The sequence below is a fragment of the Equus caballus genome, chromosome 20, assembly GCF_041296265.1.
Source record: "Equus caballus isolate H_3958 breed thoroughbred chromosome 20, TB-T2T, whole genome shotgun sequence".
NCBI classification, from domain to species: Eukaryota; Metazoa; Chordata; class Mammalia; order Perissodactyla; family Equidae; genus Equus; species Equus caballus.
The window spans coordinates 29,612,552-29,631,824 of record NC_091703.1 but is presented as its reverse complement, the minus strand read 5'-3'; positions in this window follow the sequence as shown (position 1 = coordinate 29,631,824).

Sequence of the window (19,273 nt, the reverse complement as noted above, 5' to 3'; positions counted from 1 at the left end):
CCATAAGGTTTATCACTTCCTGACTTTAAAAATCCTACAATTACAAACAGTCCATGATCTTAAGTAGATCAAGGTGGCAAAAATCAACCAGAGCCTATTTTTCCCAGTCAGACTTCAATTTTTCCTTGAGGTAGAATTCTTGTGAGGATAACTTTCTTGCTCAAGGTCACACAGCTAGTGAGTGGCAGTTTAGACACTGAAATAAAGCCTTTCAGCCTCCCTATCCCAGCTTCTATTGATGACTTAATCCTACCTAAAAATCAACACCAAGTTTCCTATTTCTAATTCCTTTGGTCATAAAGGAAGCAGGCCCAGTTCTTGCTGGGATGCAGTCCACCTCTTCGTCCCAGATTCAAGCACAGCCTTTGCAACGACTCAAATCTGACTTAGAGATTTTTGTCCACCATTTTGTTTTAGTAGAATATTTTCCCTAAGTTAGACAATCTCCACTGGCAACTGGGACTCCCATTCAGGTCTCTAGGATTTTCTCTACTCTGGGTTACAAGTACGAAGCATAAGATCTACTCCTAAGCCTGCCATTTGAAAGTAATATTGCTTATGTTTACATAGGATTCACAGTTCACAAATCTCCCTCACATCAATGATTTCATTTAGCCTTCACTATCAGCCAGTTACATAGGTAAGAAAGGCATTATTTTCTCAAATTTGCAATGGAAAAGTGAGGTTCAGAAAGAGGAAGTCACTTGGGCAAAGTCTCATAATAGTGTAGATCTAGATTATAAACTTGAGTTTTTATTCCAAATCTTCTTGTCTCTCTAATCTAGGTTCAATCCCCCATAATATATATGTTTAGAAATGGGGGAAAGTTTTAGAAAATTACTGTCCTTTTGCATTTAATTTTCATCTTCATGTGTTCTTAACCTTCTAACCTCCTTCCCCAAACATGTTGAGGTTTGGTGCTCACCTCTGGTCTAGGCTGACTGTGGCCATGAACCTTCACTGAGCATCTGACCCTGATACGCAGACTTTCTGAAGAGTCTGCCAAGCTTTCCTCCCCCAGGCTGCTCCAAGAAGAACACTGCTTCTTGGAGATTGGGGTGGGGAGGCGGTGAGAGGAATGATGTGTACTCCCCTAGGCAGTGTTCTTGTCTATTACTCCTGTCTAAATGGGCTGGAGGAGGGCGCGGGAGAGAGAGCTCTGTGTCCATGAACAACCACAGGAATGTGATTAACCCACACCATTCAAAACGAGATGCTCTCCCACCTGGAAATTCTCTAGTCTGTGACTCAGGCTCTTGCTGCTTCCTGGGAAAGAATAAATATGCCCCATGTCACCAACACACACTGCAAGCCATCACCAACAACTCAATAGAACTGTCAGACATTGGGAAAAAAAAAACCTCTACAGGTCTCAGTTTACCCATTTACAAAAGGAGGGGGTTGGAACAGAAAGTCACCAAAGTTCCTTCTAAGGCTGACATTCTTAGTTTATTTTCTCAGCTTTTGAGAGATTCTGATCACCTTTGAAACTGATCTGACCAATTCCTACCCCTAGATAATTGGGAAACAAGAGTAATAATCAAGAAATTTTACAAATTTTAAACTCAAATGTGTCTTATTGGTCATGTTTTCCAGAACACAACTGTATACATGAGAAACAGATGCTCAGTAAAGTGGAGAGATTGCCTCATCCGAGTCACAAGGCCAGGGCTAGACACATCCACGGCTCTGATCCCACAGCTGTCTCTATCCACGTTGCAATCAGAGTGAGATTCAGAACAACCACTTAGAGGCTGAGACCACTTGGCTGCTCCTCTCCCTGTGACAACTTATGAAAGACACCAAGGGCAGAGGGAAAACACCAGAACTTCACCTAGAAACTCACTGCAGTCATCCCGGGGACATCTCAAGGACAAGGTTGGCTTTCTTTCTGAATAAGATCAGAAGAGGCAGGAAATATTTACAGATGAAGTGATGTGATGTTTGGAATTTGCTTCAGAATAATTCAGTGTGTACGTGTGTAGGTATGGGGGGGTTGGTAAGAAGCACATACAAGTGTAAATAAAATGAACTCGGCCTTGAGTTGTGTTGATCATGGTTGAAGAGGGTAATAGGTATATGAGGCTAGTCATACTCTTCTCTCTTCTGTTTCTATGTTTGAAACTTTCCGTAATGAAAAGTTTAATAAAAAGTAAGAAGCTGGAAATACTTGGGGTAGGAGGCTTCTTAAAACTGATGGATAGAAAAGGAATAGAGCAGATTAGAGGATAAACAAGAGAGGAAAATGGGGAGGGAAGGGAAATGAAAAAAAAAAAAAGAGAAAGAAAAAATGGGGACTTATATTAGCATTCACTGAGCCCTTACTATGTGCCAGGCATTTCCAGATATAAATTCTCAATTAATCTTTATTTTAAAAGTTAATATTGTTATGTTCTATTACAAAGAAGAAACTAATACATAGAAAAATTAAATAACTTGCTCAAAATCACACAGCTAGAAAGAACTCAAAGCCAGATCTGTTTAAATCCTAAATCCAACCATTTTTCCCTATACACAATGGGGAGGGAGGAAGGAAGAGAGCAACAAGAGACAGCAAATAGTAGAAAGTGTAGAAATGGAAAAAATACGAGAAAGAATGAGGTTTAGTGAATTCAGAATCAGATATTCAGTTGATAAGAAGGCCTTCCAAAGCCATTTCCGAAATGGCAAGTAACAAGGGTTGGCAATGCTCAAACCTTGACTCTTCTGAGGAATGAGTAATCTTCCATTCAGGATAAGCTAATAGAGAATCCGCTATGTGCCATCTGCTGAGTTTGCTAGGAGGGAACCAACAAATAGTCCCTGTCCCCTAATGGTGTCAACAATCCGGAGGATCCATGAGCTCTCAGACGTTTGTGACTGGCCCTGCCACTAACTTCTTGTGAATGTGCATGAGTGTGTGTGTGTGTGTGTATGTTCAAGCTAAATTATAGCAGAAAGAGAACAAGGAAGAGATAAACACAGAACCTGAGGAAAATAATATGTTAGTCCTCAACGATGATAAAGCAACATTATTTAACACCCACTTTGCTTCTTTCTTCTCCATTAAGAAGAATACATATTTAAACAGAGAAGAAGAAAAAAATGCAGGATGAAGAAGGAATTTAAATTTAAAATTGAGGGATTAATAAAAGCCATTCTACTTGTTGTCAGTGAATTTGTGGGCACAAGCACAGACAGGTAGACTTCAAGATAAAAATTAAAACCTTAAGTTTTCTGCATTGGTTCTGCAATCAAAAGTAACATTCAAATACTTAACACTATCGAATGGGCACAACCAATCAGAACAAGTGCTGGCCTCCAAAAAGTGGCATGCGTATTCCCATATCCATCCCTGCCTGCCAATCGCAAGAGACAGGTGTCTTGATAGACATGTAAATGTCCTGACTTCAAAGTAGAAGAAATGAACTCCAGAACCTAAAGAAGTTGTATTTAGGGCCATTGCTGCTTTTTAGGACATATTTTAAATAGACGATTTATAAAGATGTGAGTGCAGAACACTGAATGGCAGCATGGGGTTACCCAAAGTCAGTCACAAACATCTTAAAGTCATAAGTTAAATTCTAGGTTAGGGCTAAAGTTTCTACACTTAGCCTCGTTCTGCCATACAAACTTATAATTTATTTGATGGAAGATACAAAAAATATGCTGACCAAATATATAGATCATTAATAGCTGGTAAATGTAGCTATTAGGATAGATGACAGAATTAAGATTTAAAAGATCACTGGCCTGGGTAGAGAGTAAAATAGGCACCAACATTATAATGGCAATTCATATAAACTTACATTGACTTTTACTTTAAGTCAAAAGTAAACCAATAAAAACAAAAAATAAAGATAAGTGGGGCTGGCCTGGTGGCTTAGAGGTTAAGTTCATGGGCTCAGCTTCCGCAGCCCAGGGTTTTGAGTTGTAGGTTGGGATCCCAGACACGGACATACACACTGTTCATCAAACCATTCTGTGACAGCATCCCGCATACAAAATAGAGGAAGATTGGCACAGATGTCAGCTCAGGGCGAATCTTCCTCGGGGGTGGGGGGGAATATATATATATATATACACACACACATATAAATTAATACACCAGGCCATATTCTAAGAGAGTCAGGATATAAGCTGGCTCCCAATATATATTTGCTGAATGACTGAACTAATGAAGACAGGAAAAAAAAGAAATGATCTGCCTGCCTCTATTTTTGGCCCCCTACAGGACATTTACTATACAGCAGGCAGAGTGAACTTTTCAAAAAAAAATACACTTAAAATCTAATCACAGTGTTTCCCCATTTATAATTCCCAAAGCATCTCAGAGAACTTAGCATAAGATACAAATGATCTACAAAGTCTTATGTAATTTGAGCCCTGCATTTCTTTCCTTTTTTTTTTTTTTTGGCGAGGAAGATTGGCCCTGAGCTAACATCTGTTGCCAATCTACCTCTTTTTGCTTGAGGAAGATTGTCACTGAGCTAATCTGTGCCAATCTTCCTCTGTTTTATGTGGAACACCACCACAGTGTGGCTTGACAAGGGGTGCTAGGCCCATGCCTGGGATCAGAACCTGTGAACCCTGGCTACTGAAACCGAGTGCGTGAACTTGACTACTATGACACCGGGCTGGCCCGAGCCCTGCATTTCTTTCCAGACTTATTTTGTAGCACTTTATTTACAGTCACCACATCTTGCAGCCACACTGGTCTTTTTTGTGTTTCTCAAGCATGCAAAGCTCCCTCTCACGGCCGAGTCTTGATACAAGCTGCTGACAGGTTGAAAACCTTCCCCGACCCTACCCCTACCTGGTTCTTCCTGTGAATGGCATCTCTGCATCGTTCAAGTCTCACTTCAGATGTCCCCGCAGTGGAAAGACCTTCTCTGACGCCTCTATCTAACGTAGCTCACTCCTCATTACACCGTATGATGCTGTCTGATTTTTCCTTGTACAGGGCTTATCGAATTCTGTAACTTTCTTGTTTATTTAACGAAATAAATATGTAATTTATTTATGGTATATCTAATGCATGAGATATAAGATCCATGAACGCAGGTAACTTACCTGATTTGTCTAGAGTAGTGTTTATAAATTTTGTTGGAGAAACACAAGCAATTTTAAGGATCTGTTGAAAACCAAGGACTCTTTCTCACTCTCTCTGGAAAAATGACACTATAGCACTATGGTTATATTATCAAGGGATTCCTGATTCCCTAACACCCATTGCTATAGTCCTATCTATGTTAGCTTTAACTAAAATATCAAGAACAAAGAATCTTTTCCTCTAAGGACATGAGTTTTTATCCAGAAACTGATAGGAGTAGATGTTCTCGCCAAATAATAGTTTGCCAATTTCAAGTTTATCCCGAGCCTTTGAAACAAATGCAGAAATCTCTAGAAGCTCAGCGTTTCTCTCTGATCACTGGCTATTAGTTTTGCCTCCAGCTTGAAAAACTGTAGCCTCCCTGTAAGTCCAGTGCCGAGCCAGCAGGAGGCCCCATGAGTACCCACAGAAACAACAACTTACACACATTGGTCTTCCGAACCCTGAGGATCCAGTCTATTTAAATAATGCTGTGTGCTTATACACGTGCTTGTGGCATTGACGCATGGTGGACAAAACAGTTTTGTAATTGATGACCTTGTACAAGCGAAACTTTTCTAATAAAGCCTCTATACATTCATCTATATATATGCTAGCCTTCCTTGGAACCTAGACTAATCAAGGCCTACCATGATAAAAACAAGGAGGAGGTAAAGATTTCTAAAGTACTGCGATGTTTCTTTGCTGGAAATCCAAGATGTGGAATCATATTCACAATAAACTCATGGCAATATGTTGTAGGTCAGTATGAAAGCACGAGGAGGCTTTTCTGGTTGATCGTGTTACCTTGCTCTATACTTTCAGTAAGCTTCATGGTCTTTCTTTGTGCCTACGGTATAAAATTCATACTTCTCAATAGAACATTGACAGCCTTCAAGGCCGTGGTTTTAACCTACCTTCCCTGCCATAATCCCACCCATAAACCCCTCTCTTGGCTACACTGTGCTCCAACTTAATAGGAATGCTCAGTCTTCCTTGAAAAAAGGGAAAATAAGAAGAAAATCAGTCTCTTTTTGCTCCCACTAAATTAATAGTATACAAATATTTTAAATGCATTATCTCCATCTTTGACACAACTGTGTACTTGTGGTCCTGAAAAATGCCTCTGCAAAATAGATAGATATGCTGAGTAAAATATTAGAAACATACTATTGAAGAAACTCGCCCTAGGATGTATTTGATGAGCAGAATTTCATTTAGTTATTTAAAATTTTTTTCCCTTTATAATTTGCATTTTTTGTGCCTTGCCTAAGAAATGTTTCTCAATCTCCAGATCACAAAGATATTCCTTATTAGCTTCTAGAAGTTTCATTGTTTTGTCTTTCACGTTTATATCTACAATACTTCTAATTTGGTTTATTCACAAGTTTTTCTATGAAAATTTAAAAAATATACAATTATGTTGACAAAATAGAAAAATGATCACTAGATTATATACCACCTATTTTCAACAATAATGATGTGTCCTTGCGTGCTTTGTCTGTGCATTTATGTACGTTTGTTTATTTATTTGTCTGTTTTGTGGAATCATTCAAAAATATCTTGCAGACATCCAGATATATTATCCCTATATATATATCAGCAATGTATATCCTAAAAACAATATATTCTTTTACCTAAAACAGTATCCTGATTCCTCTTGAAATATCAATAAAAATCCCTAAAATTTTCTAATATTCATTCCACAATCGAATTTATCCAATAGTTCTTAAGTTGACTTTACAACTTTTCTTTCAAACCAAAATTTATTCAAGGTTCGTGTTTTGATGCTATCATGTCATTTTTCTATCTTTGATTTTAAATCTACAACAATCCCACGAAATTTCTTTTTTTATGGCTTTTTTTTTTTGAGGAAGTTAGCCCTGAGCTAACATCTGCTGGCAATCCTCCTCTTTTTGCTGAGGAAGACGGGCACTGAGCTAACATCCATGTCCATTTTCCTCTACTTTATACGTGGGACGCCTACCACAGCATGGCTTGACAAGCAGTGCCATGTCCGCACCCAGGATCCGAACCTGCAAACCCTAGGCCATCAAAGTGGAATGTGCAAACTTAACCACTGTGCCACCAGGCCAACGCCTTTTTCTATGGCATTTTTGAAGATATAAGTCTAGTTGTCTTGATGAATATTCCACATTTTTATTTTTTTCATTGTTTCCTCATGGTGTCAGTTATCTTGTTCTCCATCCCATATATTTCCTGTTTTGGAAGTGAGGTCAAAGACTTGAATGAACAGAAATTTTGTGTATGGTATAAGGTAGAGCTAAATTTTTAAGTTTTTTCCCCATGGATATCCCACTCTTTATTTTTCTATTACTTTGCAATGTACTTTGTCATAAATCAAGTGTCCTTATATACACATGTCTATTTCTGAGTTCTTTTTTTCTTTTCATTGCTCTGTTTGTTTATCCTTAAAACACTCAATGTTTAGTATAGCTTTAAATAAGTAGTTTTTAAAATGAATTTTTATATTTTATAGAGCAAGTTCTCCCATCCTCTTCAAGAGTGTTCTTAACTATTTTTGACCACTTGCACTTACATTTAAATTTCTTAATCTTTTTTTTTCAAATTTCACAGGAATATCCATGGGAATTTGATTGGGATTACATTGAATTTCTAAAGTAGTTTGGATGGAATAAGCATTTTTACATTATTGACTCTTCTAATCCATTAACATGGTAAACCTCAAAATTAATTTAGAGCTTTTCAAAATTGCACTAATTAAGAATATTTCTCATCATAGAGATCCAGGATATCTTTTGCTAGCTTTACTGCTGGGTATTTGATGATTTTGTTATTTTTAAAAATTACATTTAATTTTTTAATGGTTTATGAAAAGTATATAGAAATATAATGAATTTTCTATTAATTTTTTGTCTAGCAGCTTTGTTAAACTCATACAATTACAATAATTTATTGCTAGTTTCTTTTTTTTAATTGAGTTATTGATAGGTTACAATCTTGTGAAATTTCAATTGTACGTTAATGTTTGTCAGTCATGTTGTAGGTGCACCACTTCACCCTTTGTGCCCACCCCCACCCCACCTTTCCCCTGGTATCCACTAAACTGTTCTTGGTCCATAGTTTTAAATTCCTCATATGAGTGGAGTCATACACAGATTATCTTTCTCTTGCTGGCTTATTTCACTTAACATAATTCTCTCAAGGTCCATCCATGTTATTGCAAATGGAATGATTTTGTTCTGTTTTGCAGCTGAGTAGTATTCCATTGTATATATGTACCACATCTTCTTTATCCATTTGTCTGTTGATGGGCACTTAGGTTGCTTCCACGTCTTGGCTATTGTAAACAGTGCTGCAATAAACATTGGGGTGCACAGGACTTTTGGGATTGCTGACTTCAGGCTCTTTGGATAAATACCCAGTAGTGGGATGGCTGGATCGTATGGTAGTTCTATTTTTAGTTTTTTGAGGAATCTCCATACTGTTTTCCATAGTGGCTGCACCAGTTTGCATTCCCAGCAGCAGTGTATGAGGGTTCCTTTTTCTCCGCAACCTCTCCAACATTTGTTGCTATTAGTTTTAGATATTTTTGTCATTCTAACAGGTGTAAGGTGATATCTTAGTGTAGTTTTGATTTGCATTTCCCTGATGATCAGCGATGATGAGCATCTTTTCAGGTGCCTATTGGCCATCAGTATATCTCTTTGGAGAAATGTCTGTTCATGTCTCCAGCCCATTTTTTGATTGGGTTGTTTGATGTTTTGTGATTGAGTTGCAAGAGTTCTTTATATATTAAGGATATTAAGCCTTTGTCAGATATATGACTTGCAAATATTTTTTCCCAGTTAGTGGGTTGTTTTTTTGTTTCAATCCTGTTTTCATTTGCCTTGAAAAAGCTCTTTAATCTGATGAAGTCCCATTTGTTTATTCTTTCTATTGTTTCCCTTCTCTGAGAAGGCATGGTGTCCAAAAAGATCCTTTTAATACTGATGTCAAAGAGTGTACTGCCTACGTTTTCTTCCAGAAGACTTATGGTTTCAGGTCTCACCTTTAGGTCTTTAATCCATTTTGAGTTTATTTTGGTGAATGGTGAAAAAGAATGGTCAATTTTCACTCTTTTACATGTGGCTTTCCAGTTTTCCCAGCACCATTTGTTGAAAAGACTTTCTTTTCTCCATTGTATGCCCTCAGCTCCTTTGTCAAAGATAAGCTGTCCATAGATGTGTGGTTTTATTTCTGGGCTTTCAATTTTGTTCCATTGATCTGTGCACCTGTTTTTGTACCAGTACCATGCTGTTTTGATTACTGTAGCTTTGTAGTATGTTTTGAAGTCAGGGATTGTGATGCCTCCCGTTTTGTTCTTTTTTCTCAGGATTGCTTTAGCAATTCGGGGTCTTTTGTTGCCCCATATGAATTTTAGGATTCTTTGTTCTAATTCTGTAAAGAATGTCATTGGGATTCTGATTGGGATGGCGTTGAATCTGTAGATTGCTTTAGGTAGAATGGACATTTTAACTATGTTTATTCTTCCAATCCATGTACATGGAATGTCTTTCCATCTCCTTATGTCGTCATCCAATTCTCTCAGAAAGGCCTTGTAATTTTCATTATATAGGTCCTTCACTTCCTTAGTTAAATTTACCCCAAGGTATTTTATTCTTTTTGTTGCGATTGTGAATGGTATTGTATTCTTGAGTTCTTTTACTGTTGGTTCATTACTGGAGTATAGAAATACTACTGATTTATGCAAATTGATTTTATACCCTGCAACTTTGCTGTAGTTGTTGATTACTTCCAACAGTTTTCCAATGGATTCTTTGGGGTTTTCTATATATAAGATCATGTCGTCTGCAAACAGCGAGAGTTTCACTTCTTCCCTCCCTATTTGGATTCCTTTTATTCCTTTTTCTTGCCTGATTGCTCTGGCCAGGACCTCCAGTACTATGTTAAATAAGAGTGGTGATAGAGGGCATCCTTGTCTTGTTCCTGTTTTCAGGGGGATGGGGTTCAGTTTTTGCCCATTGAGTATGATGTTGGCTATGGGTTTGTCATATATGGCCTTTATTATGTTGAGGTAGTTTCCTTCTATGCCCATTTTGTTCAGAGTTTTTATCATAAATGGCTGTTGGATCTTGTCAAATGCCTTCTCTGCATCTATTGAGATGATCATGTGGTTTTTATTCCTCAGTTTGTTGATGTGGTGTATCACGTTGATTGATTTGTGGATGTTGAACCATCCCTGTGTCCCTGGTATGAATCCCACCTGATCCTGATGTATGATTCTTTTGATGAATTGCTGAATTCTGGTTGCCAAAATTTTGTTTAGAATTTTTGCATCTATGTTCATCAGTGATATTGGCCTGTAGTTCTCTTTTTTCATGGTGTCCTTGTCAGGTTTTGGTATCAGCGTGATGTTGGCCTCATAGAATGTGTTAGGAAGGCTAGTTTCTTTTTAAATTATATGTTCACAGGTATACTAATGACAGTTTCATTTGTTTCCAATCTTTGTACATTTAGTTTCCCTTTTTCGCCTTAGATTCACTGGCTAGATCTATCAATACAATATTGATTTGAAGTAGTAATAAACATCTTTTCCTTGAATTATTTCAGGGGTTAATGATTAAATATTTCACCACTAAGTATGATATTTGCTGTAGATTTGTGTTAGATACTCTTTATTAGGTTGAAAAGTTTTCTTCTATTCTTAGTTTGCTATGAGTTTAAAATATGACTCAATGCTGAATTTTATCACATGCTTTTTGATGTATATATTGAGATGACCATGTGATATTAATTTATTCTGTGAAAGTAGCATATTAATTGCTTGATTTATGAATGCTAAGCCACTTTTGCTTTCTGGGAGACAAACAATCCGACTTTATATTGCTTAAGTTGGTTTGCTAATATTTTGTACAGGATTTTTGCAACTGTGTTCACAAAAAACATTAGGATTGTAGTTTTCCTTCCTTATAATGACCTTGTCACATTTTGATAGTAAAGTTATTCTATCCTCAAAAAATAAGTTAGGACTCTCCCCCCTTTCGCTCTTCTCTGGAAGACTGTGTAAGCTCATGATCAGCTCTTCCTTAAATGTTCGTGTAATTTACTAGTAAAGTCATCTATACCTGGAGAATTACTTGTGAGAAGGTTTATTTATGAATTGAATATCTTTAACCACTAAATTATTATTAATATTTTGTATTTATTTCTGTGATGAATACAGAAAGGGTACAGTTGTATCTTTTTATTAACTTTCCCATTTCACTTAAACTTCTATATTTATCAGCATTAAATTATTCCTAATATGTTCTTGCTCTCTGTATAATCTGAAGTGGTCTCTTTTCCATTTCTAATATTAGTCATTTCTGCTTTTTCTCAGCTTTTCTTGATCATTATTGCCAGAAAGTTATCAATAACAGTAGTCTTTTAAATTCAGTTTTAATTCAGCCTGTTTTGTATATTAGATTTCCATTTAATTTTTCCTCCTATCTTTACAGTTCCTTCTACTTTCTTTAATTTCCTGCAGGCATTCTGCAGCCCACAACTTTTGCTGTCATAATTTTGTTATCATTCAGCTCAAAATACTTTCCAGAGTACAGAAACAGACAGTGGAGGAGACAAGAACATGGGAGAGGAAGAAAAGCAACATAGTATCTGAAGGAAATTGAGGGCAAGTTGGAAAGCTATCAGCAGTGGAGGCTTCTGCTCTATGAGGCAAAGATGATGAAAATTTTTAGTTGACGACTGATCAAGGTGAAATGCATTTTCAAAGTGTAAAACATTTCTTTCTGAGAAAAAGTATTTTATAATTTTCATTCTGATGTAATCTCACAAATATGAGTTATTTAGTAGTATAGTCCTTGGTTTCCAAGCATATAGGAATATTCTAGTTATTTTTTAGTGGAATGATGGCTTCATTGAATGATAGGGAATATGTTCTGTGTTATTTTAGTTATTTGAAATTTATAAATACTTGGTTTATAGCGCAGCATATGGTCAATTTTTGTAAATGTTCCATGTGTGTTTCAAAATAATTTGAATGCTACAGCTGTTGGATGTTCTGTATCTGTCTATTAGGTCTAATTTGGTAACCATGCTTATCAAATCTCATACATCATTATTGATGTTATTCCTGCTCTTTCTATTACTGAGAGAGGTATGTTAAAGTCTTCCTTCCTATGATTTGTAGATTTGCGTATTTCTCTTTAGATTCCTAAGTCAATTTTTAATTTAGATATTATTAGCTATGTTATTAAGTGCTTACAAATTTAGAGTAATTATACCTTCCTGCTGAATTGTATGTTTAATCATTATGAGGAATTTCTCTAAATCCTTAGTTTTTCTTTTTGCCTTAAAAATCTGCCTTGTCTGAAATCAATATAGCCAATTTTCTTTTGGTTTATTTACGCTTAGTAACTTCTTCCCATCCTTTTACTTTTTATATATCTTTCTGTTTTAGATGTGTATCTTCTCTCTCTTGTGCTATATCCCTTATTCTATTTTTCTAGTCTTCCTTTAAACTGGTTGGTATATGTTTATTCCTCCCCCCCACCCCCACAAGGTGGTGGTTATATACACGTTTATCATTCTTTGAGATTACAAAATGCATCCTTGACACATCAGATTCTAGTTATAAATAGTTACTTTGCCTCTTTTTTACCCTCTTTCTAGGCAATGTAAGGACCTTAGAATTTTCTAGCACTATATTCACTCTCTTGAATTATATAATTATATGTTGTATTACTGGTGTGATTAAACATAGATAGATATTACCTATCTAAATACATAAAGAAAAAGATGTTGTTTACATAGTCGATCTTCATAATACATTTACTGGGATGGTTAATTTCATGTGTCAACTTGATTGGGCCGTGGGGTGCCCATATATTTGGTTCAACATTATTTCTGAGTGTGTCTGTGAGGGTATTTCTAGAAGAGAGTAACATTTAAATTGGTAGAATGAGTAAAGCAGATTGCTCTGCACAATGCAGGTGGGCTTCATCCAATCTGCTGAAAGTCTAAATAGAATAAAAGGCTGAGCAAGAAAAAATCTCTCAGCCTGACTGTCTTTCAACAGGGACATTGGTCTTCTGCCTTTGGATTCAGACTCCAACTGGAACTTACACCATCAGCTCTCCTGGTTCTCAAGCCTTCAACTCAGACTAGAACTACACCATCGGTCTCCTGGGTTTCCAGCTTGCTAACTGCAGATCTTGGAACTTCTCAGCCTCCATAATCATGTGAGCCAATTCCTTATAATAAAGCTCTCTCTCTCCTGGCGCAGAGCTCCTAAAACCCGTAGAATCTCCTGAGTTGTGTGTGTGTGTGTGTGTGTGTCGTTTTGTATACTAATAAGAAGATTTGTGACTGGGGGTAACTAGCAGCTTCAGGATGGCAGCTGGTTTCCGGAAAGTCCAAGTCAGGATTAGAGGACTAGGACTTTCAGCCCCACCCCCCCTCCAGGAGAGGGAGAGGGACTTAGGTTGAATTCAATCACCAATGGCCAATGATTTAATCAATCATGCCTATGTAAGGAAGCCTTCATAAAAACCTCTAAGTGACGGAGTTTGAGAGCTTCCTGGTTGAACATTGGACGTACTGGGAGGGTGGCACACCTGGAGAGAGCATGGAATCTCCATATCAGCAACAACTCATCCCTGCCTGCCCCCAGTACCTTGCCCTATGCATTTCTTACATTTGGTTGTTCCTAAGTTGTATCCCTTATAACAAACCAGTAAATGTAAGTAACTTGTTTTCCTGAGTTCTGTCAGTCATTCTGGTGAATTTTCAAAACTGGGTGGTGAGGGGTGTCATGGGAAACCCAGCTTATAGCTGGTCAATCAGAAGTGCAAGTGCTCTGTCCTGAGACTTACAACTGGCCCCTGAAGTGGGGGAAATCTTGTGGCACTAAGCCCTTAAACTGTGAAGCCTGTACTGACTCTGGGAGTTGGTGTCAGAATTGAGCCGAATTGTTGAACACTAAGCTGGTGTCTGGAGAATCACAGATCTGCCTCCTCTAGGCATAAGAGGCCTCAAATCAGAAGTTCATCTCTACCTGGAGAGATACTGGCCTTCATGAGAAAAAAATGTTTTTATTATTTGGTTTCTATTTCTGCATAAATGGCTTGGTAGTCCATTACCTTCTTGTCAGTTCTTAAATGCTTTATGAGAGGGATTTGACTATGGACAGAAGAGAAGTCAATGTGACCATGGAGACAAAGATTGGAGTGATGCAGCCACAAGCCAAGGAAAGCCAGCAGCACCAGAAACTGGAACAGGTGAAAAACAGATTCTCCTCTAGAGCCTCCACCTTGATTTGGTTCAGTGAAACTGATTTTGAACTTCCGGCCTCCAGAATAGTGAGAGAAAACAGTTTTGTTCTTTTAAGTCACCAAGTTTGTGGTAACTTGCTACAGCAGCTAACGGAAACTAATATAGATTCTGGTACCTAGCAGTGGGGTGGTGCTGTAACAAATATCTAAAAATATCGGAGTGGCTTTGGAATTGGAATAATGGGCAGAGGCTGAAAGGATCTTAAGGTGCATGACAGAAAAAACCTAGAGTGCCTTGAACTAACTGTTGATAGAATTATGGATGTTAAAGGATGCTTCAGGTAAGGGCTCAGAATGAAGTGAGGTACATGCTACGGAAAACTGAAAGATTCGTGACCCCTTCCTGGCATCACTCCAACCTCTAGCTTCCATTGCTGTATGTCTCCTGTTTTCTTAGTAAAATCTCTCTCTGCTTTCCTCTCAGAAGAATAGATGTGATTATATTTACAGTGCACCCAGATAATCCAGGATAATCCCTTCATCTCAAAATCCTTAATCACATCTGCAAAATCTTTGCCATAAAAAATAACATTTATGGGTTCCGGGGATTAAAACCTGATATCTTTGGGGGCCATTACTTAGGCTACTACAGAGTTTGGATTTTGAATCAGAACACACTTGAGTCTGGGTCCCAGTTTGACACACTACTAGATCTGTAACTTTGGGGAGCTATCTACCTTTACTCTGTATTCATATTCTTATTTACAGACTGGAGAAAATATTAACTTTATGGTTATTTTGGTCATGCTGAAATGAGAAAATCAATCTAAATATGCCTGAGACATAGTAAGAAGGGAGTCAATATATGTTAGTTCTCCTCCCTTTCTTGTCCTTCATACTTTGTTCTTTCCCTCTCTCCTTCTTTTCCTTTATCTGCCCTCTCCTTTTATCACTCCTCTATTTCTTCTCTATCTCCTCCCCATTCTATCTCTTGGACCAAATTCCTCCTAGCATCCCTTGTTCCTACTGACGTTTCCTCCTGCATGTTGTGGTCCATGGAGTAGACAGAGTTGGCCCTGAGATAGCCTGAGAGATCCAGGGACCTACCAGACTAGAAACTGGTGTTCAACAACTGGCAGTAAGAATAAAATAGGAGAAGTCAAGCCTTCTCAGATTCTATTTGTTGTCCCTAATTTGACTTGATGGCTACAGTGACAGAGGTCAGCGCTTGTTTCTTAGGTAAGGGTATATCCAAGGTCAGAAGGGTCAATCACTCCTCTTTCAGGGCTTCTGATTTTTCATACATGAATTGAAAAAGGTTAAATATTTGGGCACTAAAATTTTAGAGATTTCTGAGTCAATACTCTCTTCTCAGTCTTCTCAAGGGGAAAATCAGTCAAATTAGATCATCAAGTGATCTGAACCTCTTAAAAGATGAGGAAATACTAAAAGACTATGAAATGTGAAAGGAAGTAAAGGCAGTCATCTTACAGTCCCTAACCCCTATCCCCAGGTTAATAATTGGATTTGGGTTTGCAGTGTTGATGAGATGGCATATTCCTTCCTTCCGAGGGAGGAGGAAGGCCTGAGTCACAGAAGCTTTGGGACTGTGCCTTATTGGGAGACATCTGGTTCTGTAGCCATATGAGTTGCTTAGCTCTTGTGGGTGCTGTGGGTGTCTCAGATGCCTGTGATGATGCATGGACAGTGGCACCTCCCTGGTACAGTAAGATGGGAATAACAGACACGGCCTGGGATAGTACACATTCTTCTTTACACATTATCCCCTTTGTCTCACCAAACGTTAGAATTATTTCTTGGAGCAGATGAGGGTGGAAATTTTAGCAACAGTGGCAGAGGCTCCAGGAAGACTGTGCTTCAGGGCCAGCTGCCTTAATGAAGGCTCGGGATTAGGGCCACAGCCAGCCTGGATGTGAGGTGTCCTCCAGGATGAGGCAATAGTAGCCACAAACATGGACAAAAATGTACCAAAAAGGAAACTGCAGCCAAAACATCACTTTCTTCAAATTCCCAATGTGTGTAGTTCGTGGATTTAAAGTGAAAAGAAATAAAAAGCAAACAGAAAAAAAAACTAGATTTGAAGTTAAGTGACTTTATATTTTTAAATCTTACTTTCACATTTGTAAATTGAGAAAAATGTCCTTCTCCTATCTCATTTCTACTCTGGTGGTGAGGCAAAATGAAGTGGAAGATCTAAAAATACAACTGACAATATGAATGGAATGGCGTTACAAAATTATGGCAGATCTGGAATTGGAGTCTATGTCTCCTACTTGCAGTGCAGAGAAGGAAATCCATGGAGTCTTGAGAGGACGGCCCATGTACCTAGAACGATGGATCAAATCAGAAAATTCTTTCAGGTAGACTCAAGCAGAGGCTTGAATCTCTAAGTTGGGGTTCAGGTAAATAAAGAAGCAGTTTCACTCCGCAACTAAGAATAAAGACTGTATTTAAGCAATAAAGTTTTGTTCCCTTTTAGAACAAAGGAACTGAGAATGAAAGCACCCTGTGGTGAGTGTAGGGGTAGACAGAAAGCAAGGGAAGAAACATGAAGGAAATAAGAGGGGATTCCGTTGTTATCTCTGAATTGAAACTTACTTGCAGAAATTGGTATTTTCCTAAGGCTGCCATAAAAAGTGCCACAAACTAAGCGGCTTAGAATAATAGAAATTTATTGTTTCCCAGTTCTGGAGGCTGGAAGTCTGAAATCAAGGAGCCACCATGGCCATGCTCCCCCTGAAACCTGGAGGGTGGGATCCTTCCTGGCCTCTTCCAGCTCCTGGTAGCCCCAGACATTCCTTAGCTTGTGGCAGCGTAACTCCAATCTCGGTCTCTGTCTTTACATGACATCCTTCACAACAGCCATCTTTTTATAAGGACATCAGTCATACTGGATGAGGGTTCCACCCTACTCCAGCATGACCTCATCTTAACTAATCACATTAGCAGCAGTCCTATTTTCAAGTAAGGTCACATTCTGATATACTGGGGGTTAGAACTTCAATATATTTTTGGTGGGGCGCACAAAATTCAGCCCATAATACCCTGTAACCTTGTACAAATCATTTCTCTTCTTAGGAATCCTGTCTCTGTCCTCTAAACTGCTTCATGCTGATTCGGTCAAAGAAACAGTGATTAAGACAAATTGATCAAAGTCTCTCATCCTTTTCTTCCCTAGCCCTAGGCTATTTGTGAAAGGCAGCAAGACTGACCTTGAGTCCAATTTAAGGCCTGGTCAAGCTCACTAAATCCCTGATTTGTTACTCAGGCCTGGGAGAGTTACCTATGAAATCTTGTTTGATAAAACAGTGTCCCATCATTTTGAATAAAAATGTTGTTAATGTTGACGCAAAATAACCAATAACCATAAAAAACCATTTTATGACCAAAATAACCCATAACCAATAACTAAGAGAAATGAGGTAAGTTTACTTGAGCCAGAGCAAGGATTATAACCCAGGAAGGCCTTAGAAAGGGTTCCAGAGAAGCACGGATTCCAGTACAATCTTAACTGTTTTTAGAACAAAGAGCATACATTAAATACACCCAGGATACATTTTTGTCAAAATTTCAAAGAAGTATTCAGATGCAAATTAGCAGGTCAATATGACCATGATGTCCGGAAAGGAACAAATCTGGGAGTTACCAACAGGGCATTACCAATAAGGGTGGGAGGGGAAGTATGCATTCTTATCTTAAGAGAGTGCATGCTTTACTTTAATGCTTAAGCAGATGTACAATGTATGTTTCATAGGCCATAAGTCAGGCTTTGTAGTTCAAGCCAAATCAGTTTTGAACTCAAATAGTTACCCCATATAACTCAATATGTGAAAGTCTCGTCATTAATATACCAAAAAATCTTTCAGGAATGATCCCAAAGCACTGGCCCAGATTTTACCTAAAATGTCAAGGATCAGCACCTAGATAGGTAGATTCTAGGTGATGGAGACAGTTCAGTCTGTCAGAAACTGAACATTTACGGAAGGAAGGGTACGCCTGGAAATCTGGCTAATGTCATATCAGGAAGGATTTTGAGCGCTCCATGGGAGAATTTCAAATTAAAAATGTCAGAAGTAGAAAGGAATCAAAGTATTTTTAACATAAGAGTGATGCCAACAAAACTGATCTTAAGCAAAGTCATAGAACAGAGGGAGAGTGGGGAGGAAGAGGGGCTGGAGACGAGCTTGGAAGTAAGGAGACGAGCCAAGAGATGGAAGCAAAGTGCCTGGAATGAGAGAACAGAGATTTGAACTACGGCCCCTGAGGAGGAGTAAAGGGGAATTGTAGCCCTGACATACCTTCAGGTGGAACAGGGACGTGAGATGTCTGCCTCATTCCCTCCTGCTCAGTGTGAGCTCTGTACCTTCACTTTTCACCGCTGGAGCCCAGGACCCAAGGTGCTCGAAAGCTTATCAGGAATATTGGAATAGGAACCTGGGAAGTTGGGATTTTGGGCCATTAGACCTACTGATGTCTCCTCATCACTCAAGGACTAGTTATTGCAAAACTAGCAAATGTAAGTAAGTTGTCACAGACAATAAAAATTTAGTCACGACAATGGATGATCCACGTGGAATCAGAGGAAGGGACCTAAGGTAGGAATCACAAGTTTGCTTTCATTTCACCATAACTAACCCGTGATCTTTGATATGCTTTTTCTCTCTCTGGGCTTCAGTTTTCTCATGCATAAAGCCAAACGTGTGAATGATAAATATATTTCTATTTGCTTACCTGTGTCAGGCCATGGCTGAGTCCTTTATTGTTATTAAGACATTTGATCCTCTCAGCAGCCCTAGCAGGTAGATAGGTAGCTACTAGGATAGTACCTAGGAGATAGATAAATTAGGAGGTAGACAGGTAGCTTATTACCCCAGTTTTACAGGTGAGAAAACTAAGGTACAGAGACATTAACTTTTTCTGAGGA